The sequence below is a fragment of the Brienomyrus brachyistius genome, chromosome 13, assembly GCF_023856365.1.
Source record: "Brienomyrus brachyistius isolate T26 chromosome 13, BBRACH_0.4, whole genome shotgun sequence".
NCBI lineage: Eukaryota > Metazoa > Chordata > Actinopteri > Osteoglossiformes > Mormyridae > Brienomyrus > Brienomyrus brachyistius.
Window position 1 is genome coordinate 11,791,557 of NC_064545.1, and position 13,774 is coordinate 11,805,330.

Sequence of the window (13,774 nt, forward strand, 5' to 3'; positions counted from 1 at the left end):
TTAACCTAAGCAAATATTTAATGCAGAGTTAATTTGGGTCAGAAATATGGGTTTGATTCCCACCCTGGCTATGTGCTGCTGGTGTTTTACTTGTAGGTTTCCTCCTAAATTCAAAATTATGCATTAGACAAATTGTCTATAATGTCTTTAGTGTGATTCTGAATGACTTTTTCCCATTCTCACAGTTTAGTAGTACATTCTTACTCTAAACAAAAAGTCTGTGCATCAAAGGATGTAAACAGTCCAAATGTTTATGTGATTCTCCGGCAACCTGTCTATTATTTAAACAGGAAGCTAAAATTTTTTTTTTGTTTATTTTTCTGTTATCATTTTAACCCCGCTGATCATTTTCATTGACAAACACATGGCCTGTTCCATCAACCTTGGCAATGTTAATGGATTAGCTATTAATTCAGGAAACAGCTAGATCTACAGACAGCATGGAACAGCAGTCACAGAAACGCACACTGACTTTCAAAACTTTGTTTAGGAAGTAAAAGTTGAAAAGAGGAAGCAAAAGATGTGGAAGAGGTTCTACAAGGGTTCTACAAGGTCATGGGCATGGTTGATATTTTTCTGGGTGTAGGAGCTGTGGCCATGATGGCTGAAGAGAAATCCAGTAATGAGGTGAAGCCCACTGAGATGGAGGTGAGATGGAGAAGAGACTGGACTGACCATCTGGCATCCCAGGTATTGCTGGGATGGAGCAGCAAAATTTATTGCAGGGGACCCCAAAGTCCAGGGTTAATTTTTAATCCCAGTCCAGTCCTGAATGGAGGCAAAACCCACCACTGGAATACACAACTGACATGAGTACCAATGGAAAACCCACAGTACCTGCACATCAAATTAGTACTAATTAGTACAATTAGAAGTAATGGGCCAAATACAGGGTCCCAGATACCCTAATATCTGAGTAACTCTGCAACGTACCTCTTTGGCCTCAGCATAAACCAAGTATAATGCTCTGTTCATCTACACAGACAGATCTTCTTGGGACATTTGAATCTACTCATTGTGATTAGTAGGAATCCTAACCCAGCGGGTTTATCCAATAATAAATATTGTTATTGATAATAATATGATGTCAAAACAGAAAGTGAACCTAAACGACTTTTTGCACCTACAGTTGCGGTCAAATGTTTGCATACGCTTATCACTAACATGTTTGTCATGACAGTTTGGGGCTTCCAGTGATTTCCACGACTGTTAATTTTCTGTGGCAATATGGTTGTACAACACGCAACTTCACGATAAAAATCACAAATTCGATGTACAAGTTTTAATTTGTTTTTGCCTTTCTGAAACCGACACAGGGGTCAAAATGATACATTCAGGGTCACAGGATATACACACAGCACACCTATTATTATTGATTAAATGTCCCTCTACCAGATGCTTTTGATAGGCAACAGCAAGCGTCTGGCAGAATTCTGGTTGTATATTAGATCACTCTTCTTGACAAATGTAATAGAGTTCAACCAAAGTCGATTGGTAGGCTTATCTGATACAGATCACACCTTAAAGCATATTCACATATTTTTGATGGGTTAAAGGCCATTCATAGCACTTAATGTTAACCTGACAATGCCATTCCAAAACCAGCTTTGATGTATGTTTAGAGTTATTGTCCTGTTGGAACATCCAATTGTGCCAAGGTTCAACTTTTTAGTGGATAATTTGAAGTCATATTCTAAGGTAATCCTCCTCCTTCATTAATCCGTCCACTTACTACTGGCAACATACTTAACAGCTGATACAGTATTCTTGGGGTTCAATGCCTCACCTTTTCCCTTCCAAATATACCTTCTGCTCCTTGTGTTCATACAACTCATTTTTTTGATTCATCTGCCCATAAGACTTTGCTCCAGAAGACTGTATCTTTGCCCATGTGATTAGCCACAAACTTTAATTGAGCTTGAAGGTGTCGATTCTGAAGCAGGGACCTTCTTGCATATCAACCTCTCAACCGATGACTACATAAAACTGTGGAGAGCAATACTGGTGTTCCAGCATCTTCAAGCGCACGGAAGGCCTGTACCTTGGTGGGTCTTGGGTTGCATCTGACCAGCTTCCTCTCTGTTGCAGGTGACAGTTTGGGTCTTCTTCCAGACCTGACTATAGAAGTGACTATAGTTCCATATGACTTATGCTTACGCACAATTGTCTGAACTAATGATCTTGGTATCTGGAGTTGTTTATCAATTCAAGAGACACTCCTCATTTGTGTAAGTCATCTTTTACAGATCTGCACTGAGCTCCTTGGACTTGCCCATTGTAACATGTCTTGGTCAATCCAATGAATTGTCTCTGATAAGCCCTTTTTATGTTGTCACAGAGAAGCTTCCAACTTTAATCAATCAATAAGTTACCTGGGCACCAAGTTAAAACACTGTCAGCACCACTAAATCAATTATATAAATAGGTATATGCATAATTTTTATCTTGTGCGTAAAACTTTTATCCTGTATTGGTTTCAGGTAACTGACGATAAATTAAAAATTGTGCATGAAACGTGTGATTTCTTTTTAATGGAGTTGTAATCATTCTGCTACAGAAAACAAACACTTGTACAAATCATTGGAAGCCCAAAACTGCCATGACAAGCAATTTGTGAAACAAAGTGTAAACCTTTGAACACAACTGTCTAAAGACTTTTATTTGCTTGCTAAATTTTCCACAAACGTGGAAAGTAAATATCAAACAATCATTATATGTCATTTCTGGGTCACACCCAAATTTGATTATATACAGTGTTTATTGAAAACATTTTATTACGTTATTATTAATTGCATTATTTAAGTGAATGTACCACTGTGATGGCATCTTTGTATATCTTACATAATTGTGTGCAAGATGTGCTTGGTGCAGTCAAATCCCTCATAAAGAGGTACTGTAACTTGGAACACGGATTCTGCAATAGAGAATGGATTTGCCCTCTCACAGGTTAGTTTAGGATTGAGAGTAATAATATAATTTCTATATATATAGGGCTTTTCGTACATGAAGTACAGTTCATAGGTCAAAGGAAGTGTAGAAAAAATGGATTGTGTGAATCTAAAAATAAATAAGCAAATGCATTTAATGCAATAGATGTGTAACTTTTGAAGGATTCGCCGATGTCTTCAGGCAGTGAGCTCCATAGTTTTGGAGTACAATAGCTAAAAGCTGTCTTACCATGTTAGGGTCTGTCTCTGTCGTGTCTGTAGTGTCCCCATTTTGCCAGCAGATGTCGCCTTTAATTCCTCCCCCGCCTCCCCCCCAGCCCCCCCTTTCTGTTCCTGATTACTCCCAGCCCTGGGACGGCACGCGTAAAACTTCTCAGAAATGCTGTTTAGCCTACACTGAATTAAGAGTAAAAAAAAACACTTAAGAACATTACACATTAATAATATTAATACATTTATATATAAAAATACTTATTTATAATATTTATACATTTTTATATTAAGAATATTTTTACATACCACTTATTCTTAATTCTGAGAGTAAGAGCAAAGAGCATAAAAAAATGCTTGGCAAGCTGATGCAAGCTCCATAAATGCCGTGTTTCGGCAGAGGAATGTCACTTTTGTTATAATCATTGCTAGTTTAATGCTCTCCAAATGTTTCTCTTGTTAACACACAGGCGAGGATCCTCCATGTTAACCTCTCCCTGATACAGCAGAAATAGTAGTGGAGATCTTGGGGTTGCATTTGTGACATCGCAGGTGCAGAAGATCCCCCACTGCTGAATTGAAGGAATTTCAAAAATTCAATTACACCGGCTACTTTTAATCGCCATGTATCAAATGCACTGTGAAGGACATGGAATCGCCTTTTGAATTGTCCGACTCCTCTCTCAACCACAGCTCTTGTAGCCATGTGTATTCTACATTTGCAACAGTGATTAAAGGAACAAAATATGTGTCAGACATTTATTGCATTCATTGTCAGACATTTATCGCCATACTTACTGGTTATACTTTTGTTGCTGTTCCTCTTGTGGTCTTCAGTCAGATGGGACTCCCTATAAATCCCCGCACCGGCAACAGGTCAGTGTGAGGTATTGCTGGCATGCCGCCACTGAGCGCTCTCGCTCTCTGTTCTCCCCGCAGTTACGTTCCGTCCGTCTGGCCCTTCCTGAGATACCCGCGCCTCCTGCCTGCCCTCCTTCCCGTCCGCCCTCCTCGTCACTTCCCTCGTGGATTCCTCCCCTTTGTGTGTTTGCGTCCTCGGACAGACTCTTTGACCCTTGGACCTCCTCTCGACCATGGTATCTGGACACGTTTCGGCTTCAGACGATATATACGGACGGCTTCCTGGAAAAACCTCGCTACGACCTCTGACCCCTCTCGGTCTCTTCCCTAATAAACCTGGTAGCTCGGAATCTTCTGTCCTGGTCTTGTGTTCTGTTACAAACTGTTTCAAATTGTTGGTAGAAGGAAGTGAAGCCCCACACCGTGGCCTTTATTGGCTATTTTGAGGGGTCACAACTGGAAGCTGAAATTTCGTGGAGGAGTTTTTGGTTGGACAAAATATGATATGAAAGCATAAACTTTATTTATCCCAGGAGAAAATCTATTAAATTGCTAGAGTTGATCAATACTTCAAGACTTCACTGTACTCCCTTGGCGTCATGCCTCAACACCAGCTAAACACCTCAACACTGTGTTCATGCACTTCGCTACTTAATGTCATGACATCTGTTGAGCAGACAAAACTCTGAGGCAGCTGCTTGGGAATAGATCAGGATTTTATTTGGGAGGCAAACCAGACCTTACATATGACAACAATGACCAAGCTGGAGCTCACAAGGCAGCCAGACACATGTATACAGGGAACAGGACTGGCAGACAAAAGACAAAAGATATGAGGGCTGGGAACAAGGTGAATAACAAGGTGATCAGTGGCCTCTGCCAAACAGGAACAAGACGGAGGCAGATCATGACACTTAATACCTTTTTACTGTGACCATCACATATAATTTACAAAACCTGTAGGACTGCAGGCCATTTTGTTTGATTTGCCTTTTTCTCCTGTTTTGGTTAGATAGGGAGTGAGTTTAAGTCCAGTTAAATTGCCTCGTGTCAGATTAGAGACAAGATGTGGAGCCACTGAATGGATTAGGATTTAGGTTTGCCGACCACTGATCTGAATATTGGGGATTGTGTCCTTTTAAATGTTGTTCTTTATTTTTACTCTTGACAAACGTTAGGGGAAATTTGGTGGAATTAATTTGGCATTAATCCTGGATAGAAGTAGATCTGGTGAAACAGGAAACATCTGGAGACAGGGAGCTGTGTCTGTGTGCATGTGTGTGAGCACGCGTGTCGCAGAAAGGGGTACGTGCCAACATGTGTGTGCGTGTGTGTGTGCACGCATGCTGATGAGGGTTGTACATGTCAATGTATGTGTGCATGTGTGTGGGCACCGTGTTACTGTTGGGGGTATGTGCCAATGTGTGTGTGTGTGTGTGTGTGTGTGTGTGTGTGGTTGAACTTCATTTCTTGCTTATATACATTTAAATTATGCCCCATGCCATAATCTAACGTCAGCGTGCCATGATGGAGCTGTTTGACATGACGGAGCTGATTGACATAATGGAGCTGTTTGACATGATGGAGCTGATTGATATAATGGAGCTGTTTGACATGACGGAGCTGATTGACATCATGGAGCTGTTTGACATGATGGAGCTGATTGATATAATGGAGCTGTTTGACATGATGGAGCTGTTTGACATGACGGAGCTGTTTGACATGACGGAGCTGTTTGACATGACGGAGCTGTTTGACATGATGGAGCTGTTTGACATGACGGAGCTGTTTGACATGACGGAGCTGTTTGACATGGCAGTGGGTTACCATGGTTCAGAACTAACATTTGCATGCTGCCATCTTAGGCACCTCTAAAGTGCCCCTTTAGTCCAAAATATTTATGAACATTACTGAATATTAATTCATTAAAATGCATGCTGGTAGCCGACTAGTCACTTATCATTGTCTTACACTGTTTATATTTGTTCACCTCTGACTGTAATGTGTGGATTATTTCATCAGAATAATCCTAGTTCATTCTAATTTGTTCTTTGCTTGGGTAATCATTTGTGTTGTATATAAAACACTTAATAGCTGCATTATAGAAAAAAAACAATAATAAACCAATAAAATGAAATTTGTTCAAAGTTGTTCTTTTATTAACAAAAAATAAATTATATACATATTGAAATATAAAACATAGAATAAATAATAAATTAATTTGAAATTCCCCTGCTGGGGCCGTCTCTGGTGTCCGTTAATAAGCAAACATAATAATAATACATATATTCCACAGGCTGTATCTTCAGGACAGAAAAGCTTCACCCAACACTGGCCATGACACATAGTCCACACACTGTTGTCTGACACCCTGGCACATCTGAGGAAACATCTACAGAAGAAGAGAACAAAACAGTTATTCTCTAAGTGTTCAGGAGAGATGCAATGAACGCAGAGACTGTTGTAGACTGAAATGCAAAGACAGTGTTAAATACATTAAATTGTTACATGTTACGTTACACGCATTTCAGAACACTATACATTATAGTATGATCTAGTTATTTTGAAATAATGAGGTGTTCATACCTGATCAAAGCAAGCTTCTCCCATCAGCATGTGGCTGTCCATCTGCTGAGGGCTGTTCTGGCTTGAGGGTCCTGCCTGGTAGCGTGAGTCATTGAACTGAGAGATTCCCTGCATCTCCTCTGGCTCCCACTGTCTTGGTATGGAGCTGTAGTGGTAGCAGTCCTGGAACTCGGGTGAGGCCAGTGAGGTATTATTTTCCGTTGGATGGAACTGGGTGGTTTCCGTGTGACCCAGCTGGGCCGACAGGTGGTTGATGTAGCGGATGGCGAGACGCAGGGTCTCGATTTTGGTCAGGGTCTGTCCGACTGGAGCCTCAGAGGCGGGCAGGTAGGTCCTGAGGTGGTGGAGCGCCTTGGTCAGGCCCCTCATCCTCAGCTTCTCCCTTTCACTGGCGCTCTGCCGTTTTCTCCCTGGAAACTTCGACCTGGACTTCCTCTTCTCCTGAGCCAGAGGTACCGGCTTCCTTTCTGCAGCTCCCTGGCCGCCTGCGGCCTCCTGTGTTGCTCTCCAGAGGAGAGGTGGGGGAGAAAAGCAGCCAGAGTCTACAGACGAGGCAGGGGACAGGCTGCTGCAGGCGCTGTAGTAGCCAGAATCGGATGCTGCACTGGGAGGCTCCAGGAAGCCACTGCGGCTGGATGCTGACTGGTCGCTGCATAAAAACTGGCAGAAAACTGCGTCCATGGTCACGATGCTGCTTCGTCTTGGAGATGCTCTGCGTCTGGCTGTGTCGTGTAGAATGGCAAGTTGTGGGCTGCTCCTGAATTTATCCCGGGTGAGGTGTGACGTTACACCTTCCTGGACTGCTGGGGGACTTCAAAGGCCCACAGGAGAGCTCACACTGAAGGGGGGGGGGGTCCCTTTTCCCGGACCAAGGTGTCAGAGCACAGCTGCAGAAGATAAAACTGCAGCAGAATGTGACCAACTTAAGGCCAGCTACGGAATTCAAAAGTTAGAGTGTATTCTGTCCGTTGGCTGTTTCACAGAGACCTGCACAGCCATTAAAAAGATCTTTAAAAAACATATAACTCTAATTAGTTTGCTGTTTTAATTACTGGCCATTGATAGGTATATCCATGTCCTGTTTGCTTGTGTCCCCCTCCCAGAGCAGTAGAAGTGTGCCTGCTGTAAGGTGTGAGAGCTTCACACCCTGACGTCATTAAACTCTTAAGGTCTAAGTGTTGCTTTGGGAAATGGAGAAACAGCTTTAAGGATGCATTACATCTGCAATTAAAAAATTAAAAAAATAAGCCACTAGGTCAGTCAACTTACATGCAGCATTTCCAACCTGCATTAAAGTTTATGGTTGCATTTATTTTTAGGAGTCAGAACTTTCTACAGCATAAAAGCATAAAAATACTGAGACGCAGCATATGCAGTAATACATAAATGCCTGCTAAATTTTTAACCGAATCCTGATTGGTATTAAATTATTCCTTCTCAACCCCTAAGATAATGGTGTATGTAGATCCTGGCAAATATCATGGGATACCAGCCTCCCTGCCCTGCCAGTTTATTTTGTGAGAAGCGGTGCGACCTCTCATAACACAAAAAGGATTTATGCAAGATCAAGGTCTTCTGAATACACACAGTTAAATGTTGTTTGAGACTGTCTTTGAACAGGCAGTACTGGAGTAAACTAGTTAGCACATGGATCTGAACCATTAGGACTAGTTCACATGTTCTGTAGATGTTTAATGAGTAACCAGGTCACCTTGTCTGTTTGAATAACATTAACTTTTAGAAATAAGCATCTCTCAGAACTTGGATGTTAAGAGTCTTTGATTTTTTTCCATACATGGAAAGCAAAAGCAATAGAACACTGACAGCCACGTCCTCGTATTGCTCCCCCCCCCCACTGGAGGTGCTATGTGACACCTCAGTAACCCCCAGCACTGCGCATGTGGATTGCACCAGTGGTGGAATTGGTCTGGAGCGGATCTTCCCACAGACTGGTGTGTTACATTTTACTCCTGGCTTTAAGCAGATCAGTGCTACTGGGTTGGATGTGTGGGTGCAAGGACACACACACACAAGCACACACAGAGTCGTGTAATCGTATCTTTCTGGGGACCGCTCATTCATTTCTATGGGAAAGATGCTAATGCTAACGATGAAAACCTTAACCTCCTACCCAGCTCTAACCATAACCATAACTAACTGAGCAAAATACAAGACTTCTGACATTTTTAGTTTTTTCACTGCAGTCATGGATTTTATAAAATGGAGTTTTCCCACATGGGGACCATGAAATTGGTCCCCATAGGGTAAAAAATTGGGTATTCATCATGTTGTGGGGAAATTTGGTCCTCACAAGGTAAGATATACCTGGACCACACATACATATGCACACACAAATTGCTGCCTATATACTATATATTTTATTGTGTTATATACAAAGCTACTAGGAAAATGTAGTTGTCTATTTCGAGGTGAGTGCATGCGAGGATTGAGTGACAATGACAGATTTATTTCCGTCTGTATTTTTTGGTTTGTGGCAGGAACTTCATTATCTGGGACATTGGAACTAACTAGAAGGTTCCCAAACAAAATTATTTGACCGCGGAATTGAATTACAGTTGTCATTATTTTGCTTTGCAAAGCCACAAAGATTTATGGATGTCTTTGAAGTTACATATTGTTCCATCTTAACTGATTTCTGGTATTTTTATAAATCAGTCTACTAATGACTAATACTAGTCAGGGGAATGTGTGGTTTATTACAGGCAGAAGAGATACTTCAATTGCTAAATGCATGTCTGTGGACCTTGGGAGGAAACCCCATCTGGAGAACATGCAAAATCTGCCCAAAAGCTGGATCGATACTAAAATTTTGACTTTGATACTAATTTTGGTACCTCAGTATCAATACCAAACTGATACTGCAAAACATTCCATTTACGTATTATGGATTAAATCAACAGCAATAACCTATAACATAATTTTAACGTTATCAGTGAGATATGTATAGATTAATTAAGCTCCATTCAATGCATAGATTCTGATATTAATTTGACCTCAGCTATTACAAAACCTCATTAAAACACACTGATGTTAAGTTTATCCTTAACAAAAGATATGAATGTACTCACACGTAGGCTAAACGTAACTTTAAAGACACAAGAAATGTCTTAACCACCAAATGACATCACTGCGTGTGATAAGTCTGTTATCACGCATACCTGCTCATCTTTAAACCTTTAAATACATTAAGGTGAGCGAGAGACAGATGATTTGCCAGATTAGATGTGTTGCCCCCTTTGTACCGACATTTGTATGCTTTGGCCCTTGGGTCTGCAGGGTCACCGTTTACATGAGTTTTAAAAGCAAAAGAACGCCTGCCATCCTGCTTACCAGCGAGAGGCGGGCAGTGAGAAACAGAGACTTCCATCTCCCATCTCTGTAGCTTCTCTGCACGGCTGTAGCTGTGTCCCGTGTCCAGGGCCGCCTGCCTTCTAAGGATGTCCCATTTCGAAGAGTTCCTAAAAATTCGGCCTAGAAATGTATTCCATTCCCGGGCCATTGGATGGATCCTTCACAGCCCAACCTATCCCAAGATTCATCGCAAGATTTTTAGAAGGACCCAGCCTGCAAAGGCTACGTATGTTTCTCGCCTCAAAGCACAGACTCGGAGCGTTAACTATGTGCTGGAACTCCTGCAGGTGTTTTTTTGAGGTGTACAATGGAGATGTACAGCGCATTTTCATCAAATATCGAAGTTTACAAAATGATAGAATTGTATTGTTTTAAATATCCGGTTTTGCAATATGAGCCTGACATACAGAACGGCGTTCCTCCACACACACTCAGAAGATACAGGACTTGAATCCCAAATCCAGGAAGTACAGGGCAATCCGACTGCTTCTGCGCCAATGAGCCACCACCCAACCTGCTAAAATAAGCATTATAGCTTCTACACATGAGTGGGTGTTAAACAAACTAATATCTTAAAATGAGTACTTTATTAAATAAAAACACTTCCACTCTCCTAAGTTAGAAAGACACAGCAGTATTTCACTATAAAGGCAGAAGACTGCTGCCTTTAATCCATATCATTGGTGCTTAGATACCTGCTAGTCAACCCCGAACTTCAGAAGGCTGAGGAAACTTACTGGGTCCTGAACAATCAAAAGTTAATTAGGAAGAAAACGTGAACTACTTTGGGCTGCTTTTCCCTCGCTGATAAGTGGCAAAGCGTCTAAAACCTTTCCCCGGTTAGTTCTTTATCTGTGTATTGAGCTTATGTCTATTTACATATCAAATAAACTTCACACACCTGTGGAGTAACTGCTCATCTCCAATTCCCCACATGTCTCCCTGGGTCAGTCCCTGACACGCGTGTCTCACCTGGTCTCTGACGCATCAGAGGATTAAGCAGATAGGGTAGGATGCCAGCTAGGCTCTTTGATGGGATCCTTCTCCCCAGACAGAGCGGCGCGAGAGAGCCATCTTTGCGCCTGTGGGATGCGTTAATTAATCCATCCTTTCTGCTGTTACGGAACAATCATCCTGGATGGGCATGTAACTAAGAGCAGACCCTGACCTGAATGACAAGGCAGTCATTTTAACCTGAAAACTGTGACTTCAGATGGTGCTCTGGCCTCTACATAGTAACCTTTCTTTTGTGTTTTACCGATCTAATCATCTCAAGAAATGTTTATCCAAAGCATTTTTATTTCACGTACAGTTTTGAAAATCAGATTATTAATTTAATATTTTTTAAACTGTAGACTTCAAAGTCTTCCAAGAAAGACTATAGAAACACATATTGGTATCCTTCTTTCCTTTTTTATTGACAGCTTTAAACAAATAAATACCTAAGATAAATAAGACAAGATAAAAGCTGGCTAATTGCCCGTTTAGCACCGGGACTCCAGCTTGCCACCTCTCTTTGTATTAGCATGTGGATGCTAAGCTCTTTATCGTGCTGGTGATAAGAGGTTCAATTACAATGCAAATTGCAGTGAGGATTATTGGCCTTTACATCCTATCAGTGATATTTTAGTGGCCAAAACCTGTCCAACTTCAGCGCTCTGTGTCCAGTGCTTTCTGGGTGGAGTTAAGCTAATGTTCTCTGGATTTTGTTTTAATGGAACGTTTTATCACTTATATAGTTTGTTACAATATTCATACATATATAGTACATTGTACTCACATAACAATAAAGCTTTAATTTTTAAAATTTAATTTAAAAATAACAGCCAAGGCTCGAGGGAAATGGGGAAGAATGTGTTAGTTTTAAACCAGTTTGGTGTCCCTCCCCCCACACATGATATGCCAGAATTCCCCAATAATGTGTTACTTATATTTAATAGCATTAATAAAAGTAATAAAAATGCCGTGTTTAATGAAATGAAAAGCACTGGAATTAAATTAAATAAATTCAGTCCGGCTCTCCATCTGTGGAACATCTGAGGAAGAGGGATATGATCAGACTGCATTGGAAAATACTCATAAACGACTTTCAAACAAACCCTTTGTTTCGTGTTAGGGGTTAATGCACTGCTAATGCAGTGTTCATATTAACAACTGCAGTGAAGGTATCTGCCTATGCAGGCATTTAATCTTCACTGGCAGCATTAGGTAACGTATGACTGACCTCCTTCTCTGGGTACAGACACACCTCATGAACAGAAACACATTGATTTGACTGTCACACATACACAGCAGTAGCACAGTCATATTCTAAACTAATGAAAGCCTGCAATGTTTAAATAGCATACGCTGCCACTCAAGTGTTTTTGAGCACCGTATAGTTTAGCCTCTTTTGGATGAACTTGGAGCAATGCGCTCATTGTAAATGCTGTGTCTGAGGAGGATGGAAGACGAAGGGAAGCAAAAAGTGATGACATGGGTGCAAAATCACCTGACCTTAACACCAGTGAGGTCATTTGGGATAAAATCGATAGAAGAGCAAGTGGCATGGCGGCTGCAAGCCTTCAAGGCTGGGGGTTTGAAGCCCTGTGTGGGTGGGCTTGCGTGCCTGCAGTGTCATACAAATTCCAATCCAAAGACATGCAGTTAAGGCTAATTGGTGTCTCTAAATTGGCATGTGAGTGTGTGTGTCCAAATGTCCTCCACAGCATGATAAAAACCATTTTTCAGGTCCCCACAGTGATCTGTGAATGCAATTAAAAATGACAAAAGTTTCAGATTTTGGTTGGTTACCTGTAGTTAAGCTTAGGGCTGGATAGGGCTTAACAAAATGCCTGGAAATTTCTCATCTGTAATCAATGTGCCTGTTAATTGATACTCTGTCCTTCTTTGCTTTTATTGCAGCAGTTATACATCTTAAACTGCAATAAAACATCGGTAACTCTGAGTGATCAACAACAGTAACTGGCAGAGTCGCCTCAGAGTCACTGCATTTCCCTTTCATGGGTAAAGCTCTGATTGTTTTTCATGTCAGTGCATCCTAGCGGAAATACTGACCTCTTTCCTTCACTGTAGGTATTCATTTTGTCAGGAGAAATTAGCATTAGCGGAAGGAAAATAACAAGAACGTAAGTCCACCTGTGGGGCTTCATAGCAGACCATTCAGTGCAGGCATTTTAGCATTTTTAATAGCAATAATAGTAACAGTTCCTTTATTAATCCATGTGGGGAAACTGGCTGCTTTTTGCATATACTGTCTCTATGAGACATACAGCTAGAATTTAGTGATCAGTGTTGACACACCACAAGCACAACAACGAAATGTGGCCTCTGTATTTAACCCATATGTGATGTCATGACATAGCACATATTCAGTGCCTGGGGAGCAGTGCTTGGGGGGGGTACCTTGCTCAGGGTACCTCAGTGGTGCCTTGCTGGTCAGGGACTCGAATCTGCAATTTTTCAATTACAAGTGCGCTTCCCTAACCATTAATCCACACCTGCCCACCACATACATATACACTATAAAAATTTTCCTAGTATAATTAATATAGAGGGATTTGCTTTTATATGTTTGATAGAGATAGAGGACAATTCTTTAATTTGTTTGTGCTTTTAAACAAGGCTGTTTTTTATAAATAACAAAAATCATGCTTTATGAAAATGTGTATGGATTGTGTGACAATTCCAAAAATAGCAGGGGTATCTTGGCTGCCTGTAACGTTAGTGGCCCCTAGTGGTGTTTTAGGGGGCTGCAGGGTGCTAGTTAACAGTCTCAAGATAAAACGGGAAATTCA